Below are 19,264 nucleotides of genomic sequence, written 5' to 3'. Positions count from 1 at the left end.
CCTGACCTCGTGATCCGCCCGTCTCGGCCTCCCAAAGTGCTGGGATTACAGGCTTGAGCCACCGCGCCCGGCCGTGTTTCTGTTTTCAATTATTTCAAGAAATTTTTAAATTTCCTTCTTAATTTCTTCATTGACCCATTGGCTAGTCAAGGGCATATTGTTTAATTTCTATGTATTTATACAGTTTTGAAAGTTCTACTTGTTGTTGATTTGTTTTTTGTTTGTTTGTTTATTAAACTTTATGTTCTAGGGTACATGTCCACAATGTGCAGGTTTGTTACATATGTATGCATGTGCCAAGTTGGTGTGCTGCACCCATTAACTTGTCGTTTACATTAGGTGTATCTCATAGTGCTATCCTTCCCCCCTCCCCTCACCCCACAACAGGCCCCGGTGTGTGATGTTCCCCTTCCTGTGTCCAAGTGATCTCACTGTTCATTTCCCACCTATGAGTGAGAACATGTGGTGTTTGGTTTTCTGTCCTTGCGATAGTTTGCTAAGAATGATGGTTTCCAGCTGCATCCATGTCCCTACAAAGGACATGAACTCATCCTTTTTTATGGCTGCATAGTATGCCATGGTGTATATGTGCCACATTTTCTTAATCCAGTCTGTCATTGATGGACATTTGGGTTGGTTCCAAGTCTTTGCTATTGTGAATAGTGCCGCAATAAACATACGTGTGCATGTGTCTTTATAGCAGCATGATTTATAATCCTTTGGGTATATACCCAGTAATGGGATTGCTGGGTCAAATGGTATTTCTAGTTCTAGATCCTTGAGGAATGGCCACACTGTTTTCCACAATGGTTGAACTAGTTTACAGTCCCACCAACAGTGTAAAAGTGTTCCTATTTCTCCACATCCTCTCGAGCACCTGTTGTTTCCTGACTTTTTAATGATCGCCATTCTAATTGGTTTGAGGTGGTATCTCATTGTGGTTTTGATTTGCATTTCTCTGATGGCGAGTGATTATGAGCATTTTTTCATGTGTCTATTGGCTGCATAAATGTCTTCTTTTGAGAAGTATCTGTTCCTTGTTGTTGATTTATAGCTTTATTCTGTTACAGTCTGAGAATATCCTAGACGTTATTTCAATTTTTAAAAAATGTATTGAGACTTCTTTTGTAGCCTAGCGTGTGGTTGATTCTAGAAAATGTTCCATGTGCCGATGAGAAGAATGTGCATTCTGTATCTGTTGGATGAAATGTTCTGTAAATGTCTGTTAGGTCCATTTGGTCTACACTGTACTTTCAACTTGATAATTTGTTGTTATTTTTGGTCTAGATGATCTCCAGTGCTGACAGTGGGGTTCTGAAGCCCCTACTATTGTTGTGTTGGTCTCCCTCTCTCTCTCTCTCTCTCTCTCTCTCTCTCTATATATATATATATATATATATATATATATATATATATGTACGTGTGTGTATATATATATGTATGTGTGTGTGTGTATATATATATATGTACGTATATATATATATATTTGAGACGGAGTTTTGCTCTTGTTGCCTAGGCTGGAATGCAGAGGTGAAATCTCAACTCATTGCAACCTCCACCTCCTGAGTTCAAGTGATTCTCCTGCCTCAGCCTCCCGAGTAGCTGGGATTACAGGCATGTGCCACCATGCTGGGCTAATTTTTTGTATTAGTAGAGACAGGGTTTCACCATGTTGGCCAGGCTGGTCTTGAACTCCTTACCTCAGGTGATCCACCTGCCTCCACCCCGCAAAGTGCTGGAATTACAGGTTTGAGGCACCTTGCCCGACCTCTCTCTCTATTTAGATCTACTAATATTTGCTTTATATATCTGGATGCTTTGTTGTTGGGTGCACATATACTCGTAATTTTTATATCCTCTTGCTATATTGATCTCTTTATTACATAATTACCTTTTTGTCTCCTTTTTACAGTTTTTGACTTAAATTGTGATTGGTCTGAAATAAATATAGCTACTCTTGTTCACTTTTGAGTTCCATTAATGTGGAACATGTTTTTCCATCCCTCCACATTTAGTCTATGTGTGTCTTTACGGCTGAAGTGAGTTTTTTGTAGGCAGCATGTAGTTGGTTTTTCTTCTTTTAAATCCACTCAGCCCATCTATATCTTTTCATTGGGAAGCTTGGGGTTATTTTGCTATTGATATCACAGTCCAGACATTAAGATTTTCTCACTTAAGTTATTTGTACACAAATTAATATGAAGAGGAAATAGAGTTTTTCTTTTGTCTTTTAAAGATGGCGATGGATTATTATTTTGATTTCATGCAAGTAAGGGACTCACCATGCCTGTTGGAATTTTAGAATTTCTTTCCTGTTTTTAGGAACAGCAATGATCTGTAATGGATTCCTGGAATCACCCAGTGATGTTCTGAATATCTTAAAAGTTTCCTTTCATGTCTCACTTTCTATTTCTCCCCTAGTAGTCATGCACCCAGGGCAGGATATGGCCTTACATTTCCTTGGTTTCTTGATGATTTCTTAGGTTTAGTGTTTGACACAGTTCGGATTCTGGATAAAATCAGCCCTTCTGGAAAGTGTGTAAATCAAACAAGGACTTTCTGGTGGCGTTATACAGGTTTCCCATGCCCCATGAGTACAGGAATAGCTCCCAGGGGAAGGAGTATGGGCACATGATGGCAGGGAGCCATTCTTGGATGGTCCCATCGTTCTGCAAGAATTCTCGTGCAGGGAGAAGAAGCACGCGGCGACTGAGCTGGTAGGGATTCTGCTGATGGTTTTAATCGTTATGATTTGCTCCTGAAAGGTGATGTGGGATGAAGTGAAATATTTAGAATGCTGACATTCCTTGAAACAAAAATATAGAAAAAATCTTATAATTGCAGGGTGCCTTGTAGTTTTCACCTGCTCTCATGTGGATCCTTTTTCGTCCTTCTGAAATGCTTTCCCAGGAGAGAGCATTGTTCTCTTTATATAGACGAGGAGCCTGGGTTTCAAATGGTTAGGAATTCATCGCAGGCATTGGAATCTTTGGTTTCCTGGAACATTTTCTATTCAAGTACAGACCACATGACCTCTAAAGGCTGGCTCACTCTTTTTTTTTTTTTTTTTTTAGTTTGTTTGTTTTTTGAGACGGAGTCTCGCTGTGTCACCCAGGCTGGAGTGCGGTGGACAGATCTCAGCTCACTGCAAGCTCTGCCTCCCGGGTTTACGACATTCTCCTGCCTCAGTCTCCTGAGTAGCTGGGACTACAGGCACCTGCCACCTCACCTGGCTAGTTTTTTGTATTTTTTTTTTAGTAGAGACGGAGTTTCACCGTGTTAGCCAGGATGATCTCGATCTCTTGACCTCGTGATCCGCCCGTCTCGGCCTCCCAAAGTGCTGGAATTATAGGCTTGAGCCACCGCACCTGGCTGGCTCACTCTTAACACCACGATTGGGGATCCAGCCTCACCTCTGGGGTGGGTGGCAGGAACTCCACAGCCATCCTGGGTGCTCTGGGGTGGGGTGGCTGAACTGTGGCAGCCCCTCCCAGCAGAGCAGCAAGGCCAGGGAAAGCTCATTCCATTCCCCTTGGTTCTAACCAGGTAGAGGCTTACACTGCACATTTCCTTAGCTGGGAACATTTAGAACTTTACATTTAAAATCTAATCGGTGATCCAGGGGGTAGATACATGGGTACTCACTGTACAATTCCTACCTTTTTTGTATATTTAAAATTTTTTTTATGTGTGTCATGGACGACAAAAGAAATGCAACCCCTTTGAGTTAGCTTTTCTGTATAGCATCTTCTAGAATCAGGAGGCTGGCTAGAGTTTTGTTTCATCAGAAATCTTAATCTTTCTGGTCAAGAGACGGCATTATTAAATTCTTAGTTGTGTGGTTTCTGGGAAACAAATATTCTAAATGAGTTCCAGGAATCACCTCTGTGACGTTTCTACAGGAAAAGTGACCACTCTTAAAGCTTCGCTGTCACTAGCAAGAATGATTGTGATGGTTTCTAAGCCGTCTCCAGACAATCTTTAGTTCTTTTATGCAGAGTGCTTTTATTCCAAGTGAAGTGCGGTTCTGTTTAATGATGACCTCCAGTTACTACAGGGATTGCAGCCGCATTTGATGGACGTGAACCTACTCATCTCTGGCTCCGCAGCTTCACCTCTGGGGTGGGTGGCAGGAGCTCCGCAGCCATCCTGAGCACTCTGGGGTGGGAAGTCCCTAGTGGGAGTGGACGGTGCATGGCCGGGACATTCCTGTCCCATGTTCCACACTGGTGTGTGCTCTCTCTCTGCCTTGTTTCCTCCCTTCATGCGTCTGTGGCGTTTCCTCCCTTCGTGCGTCTGTGTCCTGTTTTCTCCGTGCGTGCCGCAGTGGCACATTTCCTCCATTCGTGTGTCTGCGGCCTGTTTTCTCCATGCGTGCGTCAGTGGCGCGTTTCCTCCCTTCGTGCGTCTGTGGTGTTTCCTCCCTTCGTGCGTCTCTGGCCTGTTTTCTCCATGCGTGCCTCTGTGGCGCGTTTCTTCCGTCCGTGCGTCAGTGCCGTTTCCTCCGTCCATGTGTCTGTGACATTTCTTCCATCCGTGTGTCAGTGGCGTTTCTTTCGTCTGTGCGTCTGTGGCGTTTTCTCCATGTGTGCGACTGTGGCGCTTTTCCCCCCTCCGTGCGTCTGTGGCGCTTTTCTTCCCTCTGTGGGTCTGTGGTCTGTTTCCTCCGTCCATGAGTCTGTGGTGTTTTCTCCGTCTGTGGATCTGCGGCGTTTCCTCTGTGAGTCTGTGACCCGTTTTCTCCGTCCACGCTGAAGGCCGTCTCTTCTCTCTAGTCACCACTTACTGATCGCTCCCTGTGTGCTGAGCCTATGTCAGGTGTGTGGCGTGTGTCACCTGTGTGGCAGAGGTTTGCGTGACACATAAGGACACACACTTGGGGAGCCACAGTGATGGGGTCATAGCCACGCAGCTCGGCCCTCGGTCTGAGGGTCTTGGTGCCCACCCAGCTCTTCCCGAAGCAGCCTCGGGGCGGATCCCAGCTCTGCTTTCTCTCCTCAAGGCACCTCATGAAGTAAATTAAGCAAATCTAAAGTAGGAAACAGTTGTGAAATGAGACCTGGTTTCAGGTGTGTATGGTCATTTCTCTTTACATGGTTACTTCGTATACCCCAAATGATATACTTTTCCACCTGGTATAACAATTAATTACCAGCCATTACTGGTACAAAATTCCATGAAGGGTATTTGAGGAGGGCATAGTCTCAAAACCATGCTTTATTTTCACAGCTGTGATTTGCATGATAAAACTGTCAGGACTGTGACTTTGTTATCTTATTTTTATTTTTAGACCCTTGAAAGGAAGTTATTTAGTGATTACTTATAATTATGAAAATAATCTAATGATTATCGAACCTCATTAGAACAAGTATTATATTTTCTGTTCCTTATGTAAATGAAATCATCTTAATCCAGGCTGATGTTGGCAGGAATGGTCACGTTAAAAATGGTTAAGATGTTCATGTGATGTGCAGACCTCCCTCATATCCTCTCTGGAACATTCCAGGACATCCATCTCAATTCTCACTTGTTGACACCCTACCTTGTTTTGTGATTATTCTTGTTTGCATCAGAATTTTGAATCCACATACCTGAGATGATACTTACGTATGCATGTACACATGCATGTGTGTGCACGTGTGTATGCGTGTGTATGTGCGTGTATGCGTGTCCATGTGCACGTGTATATGCATCAATGTGTGTACATGTGTACACGTGTATATGTGTGTGCGTATATGCGTGTGTATGCATGCATGTGCGTATGTGCGCATGTATATGTATGTATGCACACACGTGTACATGTGCGTGCAGTGCATACACGTGTATGTGTGTGCGTGTACATGTGTAGGTATGTGTATGCATGTGTATGCATGTGTGTGCACACAGGTATAGCTTTCCCTTTCATACAGGCTGTGTTGAGTATTGCTGTTAGGCAGTGACAACTTTCCATTTCCTCAGTCAGAAAATTGGTAGCTCATCATTAATAAAGATGAGCATTCAATATCAGGAATCCCTAAAGACAATTGAAATTGTCATATTAAGTAAATAAATTCCAAAACAAAGATAGTGTTCTGTACTATGTGTTCACATTGAACTTTCTTATAAAAATTGGTGTGGATGTTTCCCACTTATTGGAAATTACATGACTAGTTTAAGCCAAAACGTGGAATATTAATTCTGTCTTCAGATCACCTTTGCACATTTATGATTGATCTGTTCTGCTGTTCTGGAAGCTCTGAAAGCCACTCTGTGTTACCCTAGCTGGTGCCACGGTTGTGAGAATTCAGGGAAACAAGGTGTCTGCCAGTTTCAGTATTTTAGATCTCAAGCTGCCTCTTTTCTGCATCATAAACCAGTCTTAAAGAAAGACACAGTGTGACTTGCAGTGGATTATATCAGTTTTATTTTCTGTGGCTGAATCGTCACCCTACCTTGTGAATTAATGTTATTTTTCAGATCGTCTTCATAACACAGGGAGGTTCTCCAGTGTTGAGTGCAGGTTCAGTGAAAGCACTAACACTGTTACTACGGACTTAAACAGACTTGTTTTCCGAGGTGATAACCCTGGAGTCAGGCATTCAGTGTCCGCCCATCACTTCACTTGGTTCCGAGTTCTCGGTCCCCTCCGGCTCTCCTTCCCCTGCACCCTTACTTCTGTCTTACCTTCTTTTTGACTCATAGGCCCTCGGCAGATGGTGTGTTGGGGGCAGATGTCTGCTGTGAATCTTCGATAACCTTGGGAGAGAACTTTTTCTTTGGAGCAAGACCCCTCTCAATAAACTTTCAGTAGCCCGAGTATCATCTGTCGTGTGAACTATTTGTGGAAAATGTTCAGCATTTTTCCTTGGCTTTTGGCCGATCTTTCTCCACCTGCCAGTTTCTTCTCAGTTTGCCGTGTCTGTACCCTCAGCAACCCCGTTCCAGCCCTGGTTACGTGTGAAGTAATTGAAGCAGAGCTCTGCAGATGAGAGAGTGTGTGTCGCCCCCCGAGTTCCCTTTCTGGCCTCTGAGTGTGGGTTGTGTTTTGTTCTGAGGGACGACTCTGAGGCTCCTGGCCCCTGTTTTGGAGCACCCCACACCAAAGAGGGTGTAAAATGAAAAATGGGTTTATGCTATATTATTATAATTCATAGAGCAGATGATAAAAATGCTCGAATCTGAACAGCAGCTGAAAATGAGGACATGGCGCCAGTTTGGATGTTGGATGACCTTCTTGAGAAAACTTTCATCATACTTTAGAAACCATGCGTGTGCTGTTTTCTATTTCATACTTAGAATGTGTACAGTGTGTGTTGTATGAATGCGTTGTATGAGTGTGTTGTGTTGTGTGTGAGTTGCATGGGTTGTATGTGTGTTGTATGTGCATATTGTGTTGAGTTGCATTTATTGTATATTTGAGTGTTGTGTGTTGTATGAGTGTGTTGTACGTGTATTTGTGAGTTGTATTTTTTGTATGTTGTATGAGTGTTGTGTGTTGTATGAATGTTGTGTGTTGTGCATATGTGTATGCTGTATATGAGTTGCATGTATTGTGTGTATGTTGTGTGAGTGTTGTGTGTTGTATGAGTGTGTTGTATGTGTGTTTGTGAGTTGCATGTGTTGTGTGTTGTGTAAGTGTTGTGTGTTGTGAGTGCATTGTACATGTATTTGTGTTGAGTTGTATGTATTGTGTATGTTGTATGTGTTATATGTTGTGTGAGTGTGTTGTACGTGCATGTTGTGTTGTGCGTGAGTTCCATTTCTTGTATGTGTTGTATGAGTGTATTGTATGTGTATGTTGTGTTGTGAGTACGTGAATGTTGCATTGAGTTGCGTGTGTTGTAGGTGCATGTTGTGTTGAACGTGAGTTGCATGTGTTGTACGTGAGCTGTATGAGTGTATTGTATGTGTATGTGGTGAGTTGCATGTATTGTGTCTATGTTGTGTGAGTGTTGTGTGTGCATGTTGTGTTGTGAGTTGTGTGTGTTGTGTGTTGTGTGAGTGTTGTGTGTTGTATGAGTGTGTTGCATGTGCATATTGTTTGTGAGTTGTGTGTTGTGTGTCCTGTATGAGTGCATTGTACGTGCGTGTTGTGTTGTATGTGAGTTACGTGTGCTGTATGTATGTAAGAGTGTGTTGTACGTACATGTTGTGTTGTGAGTTGCATGTATTGGGTATGTGTTGTATAGGTTGTGTGTGTTTGTGTGCATTGTGTGTTGTCAGTGTTGTATACGCGCATTGTACATGCGTGTTGTGTTGTTTGTGAGTTGCATGTTGTCAGTGTGTACCGTGTGAGAGGCGGGGCATCCACATGACTGCTCCTCAGCGAGTCCTGCCTTGCAGCCCCTTCGGAGCTTGTAACTTCCCGAGTAGCCTAGAATCAGCAGCATGTTTGCCTCTGCCCCTCCCCAGGAGGCCTCAGCCAGGTCCTGTGCTCAGCCCGCCGCTGGGCGGTCTGCCTCTCTTGTCTCTCTTTTCTCTCTCGTTCTCCTGCGCCTCCTCCTTCTCAGAACCTGCATCCTTCCTCTGTGCTCCCTGGCAAGCCACACCTGGGACGTCGGAGTTCAGGCTCTCCCCGAAACCGTTTGCTCCTCTCTGAAGAGCGCCCCCCTTGACTGGCCGTGAGCAGCTGGAGTGGATTGCAGGGAAGGGAGGTGGGTGTCCCTGTAGAGATGCCGGGGTCTTACCTGGGGAGAACGGGCCTGCCCTCCTGCGGAAGGGGATGGGGCGGGAGGAGCCTCTCGTGGACAAGGGGCCCACCTCCTGCCCTCCTTCCCTCTATCCCAGTCTGTTGTGAGGGAGGGCGAGGCCCTAGGTGATTTCTATGCAGATCTTCAATTATCCAGGCTGTGAATCAAATACTTCTGTTTTTAAGATCAGAGGAAATCTCCTTTTCTTTGTCTGCCTTTTATTTTATTTTATTTTATTTTATTTTATTTTATTTTATTTTACTTTTTTTGAGAAGGAGTTGCTCAGGCTGGAGTGCGGTGGTGTGATCTCGGCTCACTGCAACCTCTACCTCCCGGGTTCAAGCGATTCTCCTGCCTCAGCCTCCTAAGTAGCTGGGATTACAGGTGCCCACCATCACATCCGGGTAATTTTTGCATTTTTAGTAGAGATGGGGTTTCACCATGTTGGCCAGGCTGGTCTCGAACTCCTGACCTCAAGTGATCCACTCACCTCGGCCTTCCAAGGGGTTGGGATTACAGGCGTGAGCCACCGCGCCCGGTCCGTCTGCCTCTTAGTTAGAACCTGGATATTTAATGTTTTAAATTTCACTTTTCCGGGTCAGAACAGTCGTGTTTCTTTTTCATAGTGTTGCTATGAATGTCCTTTACGATTAAGAGACTGGGCTGGCTGCCCACTGGAGAGTGGTATCACTGGGTCACGGTCACCATCTGCCCCAGCAGGGTCCAGAGTGTTTAGAGTCTTTCCTGGGTGTAGACACCCTTTTGTCTGACGTTCAGATAAAACCAATCACCATATTCAGTTAATCAAAGAGATCAGAGCTGGGAACGGTTAGTGCACATCCACCTCTCCCGAGAGTGTTCACGCCTCTTCCACGCGGGGCTAGGCTGCTGCTGAGCGTGATTCTACTGGCTGTGGGTGTGGCCTCTTTCCTCAACCACAGCCATCGCAGGCCTGCCATAGTTTTGATTCTTCTAGAAGAGAATAGGCAACACAAGAGAAACAAGATGTTAGATTTGAAACCTTTAAAAATTATTTCCTCAAACATTGTGTATATTTTTTGCCCATACCTAATTTGATAGCAATTTAGAAAAGATTAAAATGAAAAAAAAAATTCCCCTATATTAAGTCTTTGAAAGGCATCCAACTTAGTTTTCATACAATTATTGTCTCTTTGGTGTCGTACTTTATTGGTTTCAGTAATGTGTAACAAGTACAGCGGCATAAACAGATTTAGGAGCAAACAGCTGCTTCATGATTATAGTTCAGCTCGCGGGGCCCAGTTGTGGGAGTGCAGCCTGTGCCTGTCTGTGCTCCAATAGGGCTGGTCACCTTGAGCATCTGGGAGTGTCTGGGTAAGTGAGGTCTGGACAAGGCAGCATCCACACACCTGCGTAGTTCTCACTTTGTCCACGTCATCCGGCAATGCCACAAAATTATCAAGTAAGTGTTCTCCAAGCGCATATTCAGTTAGTGTTTGGAAAGTGCATAGGTAGCTCATACAGCACCTTCAGGAGAAGCTAGGAGCCCAGGAATGAGAGCAGGTGTGAGGCCTGTACTCTCTTTGCATAGATAAAATAAGCATGTGCATATCTGAGACCAGAAAGTTAGATGGAGGCCAGAATGTGGAAGTCCTTACCTGTCGGATACTAGGGAGCCACTGAGGGTTTCGGAGAGAATCGTGCCTCTGATGTGCGGCATGCCGTGGAGCCGGAGGGACAGAGCAGGCTCATGCAGGGCACTCGCCGTGGCGAGAGGAAGAGAGAAGGCAGCCAGTGAGCTGAGCGATTCGGTGCCTGGGTCAGGAGGGGAAGAGGGAGTGCAGGAGGGCGGATGAAGCTGCGAGTCTGCACCCGGAGGTCGGCGTTGCGCTTTGCTGGAAATCAGGAGGAGAAGCAAGTGTGGACCTGACTCGGAGATACTTAGAGACACCACTGCAAGCTGCGAGTTTGGAAATACAGGAGGAGGTTTGGGGAAAATCTGGAGCAGGGTGCATTTGGGAGCCTCTTACGTAGAAGTGCAGGTCAAGTAGCCAGAGTGTGAGGCGCGCATGTCTCGAGAGAGGAGGCCAAAGGAAAGCCCACATTTGGAAATGGAGGAAGGGTTGGAAGACCCAGAAAAGGTCCTGCTTAGAGTCCAGAGAAGAGCTGGATGGCGCAGTTCACTAAAGCCCAGAGCCGAGAGTTTCCAGGAGAAAGTCCCAAGCGTTGCTGAAAACCAGGGTGCAGGACTCCAGTTGGAGCCTGCGAGGGGAGCCTGGCGGCCCTGATCCCTGAGAGCAGCCAGAGCCTGGGGGTCTCGCGGAAGTAGGTGGGAAGTGCAGGAAGCAGATGGATATGATCCTTCAAGCCCTGGTGTTTCACACGGGCAGCCAGCCGTGGACCAAGACACAGCTGGAGAGGAGCCTGAACCCACAGCGTCTCCAGGTGGAGGAGGGAGCCAGGAAGGGCAAAGGTACCTGGAAGAAAGGGGGCAGGCATGGAGCCACGTCCCCAGGGAGGCTGCAGTCTTCTTTCTCTGTTCATGGACTGATTGTTGGTTATTTTGAGTTCTCAAAGTCATCCACTCGATGTGGTCCAGAGAAAGTTCCCAGGGGTCTCAAGCCCGGAGCAGGCCTTGTGCTTTTCCGAACACTGTGCGTGTTGACTCAGGGTTACTGTCAATGGCTAATTCTAGCGTGTCTTTTGTTGAAGTCTGCAGAAGAGCCTCAACCAACACCAGCTTTTGAAGAACTTAGAAAACTTGTGTTCTTCTGATTCTGGGATTTTTGCCTGAAATGCCTCGTATATTTTTGGCTTAGGAGTTCTTAGCACTTGTGTTACGGCATTTGGAGCTCTGTATTTTTGTGATGTGCTAGCTAGTGAGGATGTTTAAAATTGGATTCCTAGAAATCAGGTTATAGGAGCTCTCGGCCACGCTACAAGGTTTATGTTTTGACCCCTCATAGTGGATCGCGTTGCGGTGGCTATTCTTAGTATTTGTGGAACACCTGACTGGTGATGCTAGGAGAATGTGATTTGTTTTCTTTGTAAGTCTAAAGTCTAATGACCTTGTAGAGTCTTTATACCCGTCTCTTATAAATCAGCTTTAATGTACTTGAAAGTGTCCTCATTGTGCCCTTGAAAACCAGGCGCACATTTTAAGTCATCCTTTTAAAATCCTTTTCTCCAGCCTGTGCCCTTTGTCTGTTTTGTTTCCTTCACTGCAACATCATGAAACAGGGACAAGGGCTAGAATCTGTTTCATACACAGAGCTTGAAACAGGGACAAGGACTAGAATCTCCGTTTCATCCACAGAGCTGAACTGTGCTGAGCGACCTGCTTTGCCGACGTCTGTTTCTGTCGTGAGAGGGAGCCCAGGCCTCTTGACTTTTCCTTTTGTACATTTTCAAAAAGAATATTTTTTCCTCTCTCGGGTCCATTCCACTGTGAGATTCTCTCCTAAGGCTGTTTCTTTGCCTTCCATTTTGACAACTATGATTTAGTTTCCGAGATGATGAAAGGGCAGTGAAAAGGCCTGGGAAAGAGAAAGCAGGAAGGGAAGGAATTATCTCATGATTTTCGTCAGAAGGAAATCACTCAGACAGAAATGCTATTACAAGTGGGTCAGATCCCACGAAGTGAGATTGAATAAGTGGCATCGTATCACACAACTCTGTTTTACATTCTTGCTGTTGCCAGGAGTAACGAAAAGAACGAGTATATTCATTCTGACGTCAAATATATATCTTTGCTGACTCTGACTATAATTAGCAGAATTCGTTCAGTTCAAGTTTGAGAAAACCTTTACAGAAGAGGGTCTTCGTGCACGTGTGCCTATTTCTATTTGTATGTTCACATGTATTTGAGTATAAATGTGTGTGTGCCGTGTGTGAGACCTCATTATTTGAAATCAAGAAATGTGCAGTAGAGCTTATTAATTACGAGAAGGTACATTTGGGGGATAAACCACTTTGTTTAGAATTGAATAATGGAGTCCTTGAGGGGTGTATATATGTATGTGTGTTTGCATTTATGTGTATGAAAATATGTATTGCATGTATATGTGTTGTGCATGTATGTGTGCCTTTGTGTGTAATGTACAGTGCATGCATGTGTATATGTGTGCATGTGTATCTGTTGCATGTATGTGTGTGCATGTGTTACATGTTTAGGCATGGCAGTGCACATATGTGGAAATATGCATACATGGATGCTCGTGTGTGTATAGTTATACATGTCTATTTGTGCATGTTATGTCCATGCATTTACATACGTATGTGTGTGTCAGAATGTATATGCATGAATGTGTATGTATATGCATGTGTGTTTGAATGTTGTGTGTATGTGCATGCATGTGTTATGTGTTGGTATTATGTGATTATGTGAATGTGTGTGCATGTGTGTATGTATGTATTGCATGTAGGTGTGCGTGTGCATGTGTGTGTGTGTGTGTGATATGTGTCTGTGCACGCATGCATGTGCACATTTGATTTGTGAGTCCTCTCTGGGAGGGCCATCTTCCTGGAGACAGTGCATGGGATCCTCTGCTGTCCTCTCAGGGAGAGAGACATTGTGAAGATTCGAGCCATTAGGTAAACATGCCTGATGTTGTATAAAATATATATTTACATATACCACTGGGGTTAAATATATGTTAAATGGGTGCAAAGCTGTTATATTGCATTAAAAGTCATGTTAATACTTCCTTGTTAAAGGCTCTGTGAGTGACTTCCTGTACATGGGGCATAACACACCACACAGAATTACAGCGGGTCAATGGTATTTGCCAGGAGGTCTGGCTTATGATTGGTATTTCTAGTTGCAGACATGCAGGTTGAGCTTTTCTGGACTTGGAGGACGGTCATTGACTCTGCCCACTGAATGATACCAGCCTCTTTGCTGCTTCCTTGTTCTGCCGGCTTCATCCAGAGCTGGGACAGCTGCTCTCAGACGCATTGTACTTTTCTCTCCATAAAAATCTGCAGCATTTGTTAGCAGTCCAGTAGCAGACCGAGTGGCAGGTCCAGGGGCAGGTCCAGCGTCAGGTCTAGCATCAGGTCCAGGGGCAGGTCCAGCGTCAGGTCCAGGGGCAGGTCCAGTATCAGGTCCAGCGGCAGTTCCAGCCAACTTTCCACATGGCCCAGGTGAAAATGTACCCCCTCCCTTCCATTTTTCACAGCAGTAGTTATTAGTAGAGCCTACTGCCATTTCTTCTTGAGTTCCTCACAGTGGATGGTAAGCATTTGCTTTATTAAAGCAAAGTTCCATGCTCTTCGTGCTAAGTCTCCTCTGCCTTTCTGCGAGAGGCTAGAATTGGGATCGACCCTCAGCTGTGCCAGAGCCTTGATACTTGTCTCAGTTCTGGAATCTACTCTTTCCTTGTTGCCTTCCATCCACCGACAGCCATCTGTCTTCCTGTCACTCCTTCAACACGGAGTCCAGGAGTGGGCACACAGGTGAGCCTGTGTGGATGCTGGTTTCGTAGGATCTTATCTGGACCTTAGTCATCTTTTCACTAGGAAACCAGACACTGCAAAGGACTTACAGAAAAGCCCAAAGAAGCCATATCAATGGAATCATAGAGACAGAATTCTATAACCATAGGAAATGGCATTGATTATCATGAAATGTGCATTTATGTGAGGCATAGTAAAACATCACATTTCTTACGGGGTAAGAGCTTGGGAAAGAGATTATGAAAGTATAACTGGCTCTACTCTTGTATCGTGGAGGATGGTAAAGTGATGCAAGATTATTGTATAGAATGGAACCAACTGAATAGAATTATAGAGAGTAGCGCAGGATAGAACCAATAGTATAATGTTATATAGGGTAGCATAGAACAGAAGAAACATTGTAACATTATGTAGTATAGTATACAATAGGACAAATAGTATTGCATGGTCTAGAATAGAACAAGTGGGATAGTATTGCAGAGTATACAGTTGAACTAATGGCGTAGTATTGCATAGCATAATATAGTCTAGATTAGAACACACAGCATAGTATTAATATTACATAGTATGGTGTGGAATAGTAGACTCGCATGGCACAGAACAGAGAGGATAGTGTTCTGTAGCACTGATGCAGGAGTTTTGCTCTTTAGCTCGGCTAAGTCCAGGTTCTTGTCTCATGACCAGGAAGAAACAGGCACGTGGACATCGAAGAGTGCGTGCAGTGGAACTTATTAAGCTAAAAGGAAAGCTCTCGGCGAAAACAGGGGTGCTGAGAGCAGGTTGCTTGTTGCCGCCTTCCCAGTTGACTACAAGTGCTTTTATATAGAAGCTGATGGGGCTGGGCTCCCTGTCTGTGTAAGGAGCGATTTTCTGGTGGCTGCACCCCATTCCCCCGTGCGCATGGGGGCCCTTAGTCTGCTGTGAGCATGTTTAGGCAAGCCCCCTATCTGCACAAAACTGGAGGCTGGAGGCTGGCGGCTCTCTGAGACCCTTTCCTTACTGTCTGCCTAAGGCAAGCTGGCTAACTCCTTTCCGTATAGAAGAAAATAGTATAGAATAGAACAGATAGTACAGTATTATATAGTATAGAATGAAACTGTTGTATTCTATCGTAGAGAATGGAATAGTATAGAATAGAACAAACAGATCATACTAGTGTAGTATAGAATAGTAGCCTCGCGCAGCACGGAGCAGTGTTGTGTTCCCTATGTACAGAGCGTAACCACCAGGAGAGCGTTCTTCAGTGGGGCATCACTGGCCCTTCATATTTCCTTGGTTTTCTGGAAAAGAGGACAGGGAGATAAGGGAGAGGGAGGAGGTTGGCTTTCTTACTTTCAAGGTGCTCATTACTTCTTGGGGATCATTTGATGATGCCCTTTGGTAGTGTTCTGTGAAGCAGTCTATGGACTCTGTAGGGTGAAATGTGGAGCAGTCTGTGGACTCTGTGTAGGGTGAAATGTGGAGCAGTCTGTGGAGTCTGTGTAGGGTGAAATGTGGAGCAGTCTGTGGACTCTCTGTAGCATGAAATGAGGTGTTTTATGTAAACAGTTGTCTCGTGCCTGGCACATGGCAGAGCCTCCGTGGATCTTGCTGTTGTGAACTTTCTGATAACTTCTCTACAGTGCCCTCCACACCATAAATACCATGCATTGTGGGAAGTCTGGGCCTTTTCAAAGGCTGGGTTTCATTTTAACAAAATTGGAAAGCCCTGCATATTTGGAGTGGCCAGATCATCCTGCACTTAAATGACTTCACCTGTCCAGCTGGGTACAGCTGGCTTTTCTGTCTTTTCTCCGTTTCTTTCATCTGGCAGTCTCTTCAGGGAAACCTTGACTTTGTTGTCAGGAAAACACTGATTAGCGAGAGATCAGATAGCAGCTGTGAAGAATGAAAGCCACACTAGTGCCTGATGAGGAGAGATGCGCCTCCCTGCGAGCTGCCAAGGTTTATGGAGTGGAATTCCCTGACGCCACTGCCCTCACTGCCTGCACCTGCGTCTGCTGTGGGTTCATTTCCTTATTGGACTTGGCTGGGGACCGCCTAAGGGGTGGATGGATCAGGACTGGGTAATCTGGGGAAGGTGTGCGCAGCATTCCTGTTTGTAGTCTGTGTCCCTGTTGGAAGAGATGCTTTTAGTGCATCCGTTAATCCAGACGTGATTAGCAAGCAGTGTCTCTCCCAGGTGAGAGTTGGTGCATCTCTGCTGAGCCACTTCTGACTTCATCCTTTTTCAAGTCTTTTACAAAGTGAACTTTGGTTTCTCAAGCCTTAAGAATTAATGTCAAAGAGCAATTTAGTGTTCTTTTTGAGTTTCCAGCCTGTCTGTGGATGATTCGTGAGTCCTTGGTGGTTAGGGCCACAGCACAATCGGTGGGCCGTCTGTTCCCCACCCTGGTGCATACTTTCTCACCCAAAGAAATGTATTCTGTTAACATGTCTCAATTAGAATATTTTAGTAGGAGACAGAGTTATGGTTCTTGTTTTAATTTGTAATAGATGATTACTGTAGCAGGATCAAGGTTGAGACTTGCAGTGTAGCTCATGGAAAACATTGATTAGAAACACCCAAAATATATCACCAGCTTTGTTGCTGCAGCTCCAAGGGACTAGGAATGCATATACATATTTTTCTTTTGTTATTATTTATTATTTTTATTTTTGAGACAGACTCTTGCTCTGTCACCCAGGCTGGATTGCAGTGGCATGATCTCAGCTCACTGCTACCTCTGCTTCCAGGGTTCAAGAGAATCTTGTGTCTCAGGCTCCTGAGTAGCTGGGATTACAGGTGCCTGCCACCATGCTCAGCTAATTTTTGTATTTTTAGTAGAGACGGGATTCTCACCGTGTTGGCCAGGCTGGTCTTGAACTCCTGACTGCAAGTGATCTGCCCACCTTGGCCTCCCAAAGTGCCGGCATTACAGGCATGAGCCACTGTGCCTGGCCACCATGACCATTTTAAATGTGGCACTGAATATCTGCCTTTTTTTTTTTTTTTAAGAAGTGCAGATGTTACCCCTCACACCTCTATTCTGGGGCTGGCCTGGGCTGGCCAGCAGGGTTCCCAGGCTCAAGGCCATGTCGGAAGTGTTGCTGGACAATGTGGATCTGTGACCCTTGGTCTTTGGGGACTTGGGGCACCCTGAGACACCCACAGTCTTGCGAGGGTTTACGGCTCTGTGTGTGGCTGCTGTGAGACAGCTTTGGGCGGGGAGGAAGGAGAGCAGAGCCCATCTGTCCTGGTGCGGAAAATGCCCAAGAAAGTAAAGAAATGGTACAAAAAAATCATCATCTGCCCTAGTGCCATTTCTGTTAAAAAAAAAAAAAAAAAAAAAAAAGAATAATTCACTCTGAATGTGGTTCTGTGCTTGAGGAGGATAAAAATATCTGGAAAGACGCACAAAGTGTTCTTACGGGGTCAGCGCCGGGAAGTGGGATGGGAGGCTTGGGAGTGTGTGGAAAGGAGAACGTGACATATTTTATTCTAGTCTATTTGGTAGAGCGAGTGACGAAAGTGAAGCTTGAGTGATCCGAGCAGCTCGGCCTGGCCATGGGTAGATCCCAGCGTGTCCCACCTCCCGCCTCCAGCTGCAGCTCTATTTCTCAGTCACAGATGAGACAGGTGGCCTGAGGCTGTGGGCGGAGGAGGGGCAGCTCGGTGTCCCCAGCACGTGACTGTCCAGGCTGCTCTTGGGCCAGCCTGAGGGAAGTGGCGGAGGAAAGCTGGGAGGGTGCACAGTGCGTCCCCCTCCCCCGCCCTGGGACTGAGGTGAGCCCAGGCTGCTGTCAGGATGGAGGAAGATGCCCTCAGGACGGAGGAAGAGGCCGGTGGAGTTTGGTCAGCAGCCAGTGTGGTCTTTCCCACAGGGGATATGCAGTGCGCCAACTCGCAGGAAAAAACTCTGCTTTAGTTTTTAAATTTTGCTCATTCTGTTTATCGTGCTGGTCATAGTAAGATCTGGATATTGTTGGTAGGAATCAGTGTCAATTGCATACAGTTGACTCTTGTCCAACAGAAGCTTGAGCTTTGCGGGTCAACTTATAGGTGGATTTTTTGAGCCAAACTCAGGGAGAAAATAGAGTGTTTTGCTACGTGAAACGCATGTCGGAGGGCTGATTCTTTGTACACGCAGAAAATGTTGTTCCTGCCATGTGAAACGCGTGTCGGAGGGCCGACTCTTTGTATACGCAGATTCAGCAGGTCCACCTGTGCGTCTTGAATGTGCCTGGATTTGGTGTCCATGGGGTCCTGGAACCGACTTCCTGAGTCCAGCGAGGCTGGCCCCGGGATCGACTCCTTGAGGACAGAGAGGCTGGCCCCGGGACGGGCTCCCTGAGGACAGCGAGGCTGTTTCTAGTAGCAGGTGGTTTATTTTGTGTTTTCCCCCTGGCTCCACACCCCGTTCTCAGAGACACGGCTGTCACAGGGGGACCAGCTGGGGCAGGGGAAGAGTGGAGGGCACCTGGTAGAAGTGGCCATGGGCTCTCTTAGGAACGATAACCGTGGCACCTACCGTAGATGAAGATGTTGTTGGACTGCACTCTTCTTGTGTTGGTCTGGAGCATGCGGTGGCCGTGGGCTGGTGTAGTCCACAGCCCCAGTCTGGGGCATGCAGTGGCTTTGCGCTGGTGTGGTCCACAGCCCCAGGCTCCGTGGTCCCTGACCCTGAAATCCCATCCGGTGCTGTGTCACCTTGGGCAAGCTGTCTCCTGAGGGGAAGGGAACAGGGAACAGCCCTCCCCGCATGGCCTCCTCAGCACCACCCACTCCCAGGACCTCCAGTGTTGACCCTGCTGGGGGTTCCTCTCTCCTGGGGGGACCTTGTCCCAACAAGAGGACTCCATGGGCTACAGGAGGTGTGGAGCTATTTTCTCTCCTGGAACTGGGTTGCTGGCAGCTCCCAGAGGCAGGAGGAAAGGCTCAGAAGTGCCTTCATAATAAGGAGTTGTTGACGTGAACTTTGGACAGCAAACACTGCTTACATTTCCTTTTCCGTTTTGATGCGTTAATGGTGTGCGGCAACACCGTGACACACGGGGATGCGGGTGACGGGTGACCCCCCCGCAAGGGGGCCATGCACCTGTTTGATAATAAGAAGGTATGCTTCTCTTACTGCAAATAAAACTTTTAATGGTTTTCTGCCAGAAAGACCCTGTCCTTT

The 19,264-nt window shown here is 46.0% G+C and overlaps 1 pseudogene; it reads right to left on the bottom strand.

Annotated features, from left to right (window-relative positions):
• Positions 1-9,439: 9,439 nt before the first annotated feature.
• On the bottom strand, positions 9,440-18,971 carry LOC139361043 (uncharacterized; annotated as a pseudogene).
• Positions 18,972-19,264: the final 293 nt, after the last annotated feature.

Source organism: Macaca nemestrina (genome assembly GCF_043159975.1).
Source record: "Macaca nemestrina isolate mMacNem1 chromosome 4 unlocalized genomic scaffold, mMacNem.hap1 SUPER_4_unloc_3, whole genome shotgun sequence".
Taxonomy (NCBI): Eukaryota; Metazoa; Chordata; class Mammalia; order Primates; family Cercopithecidae; genus Macaca; species Macaca nemestrina.
The sequence above is the reverse complement of the archived record's forward strand: the minus strand, read 5'-3'. Positions and strand labels throughout refer to the sequence as shown.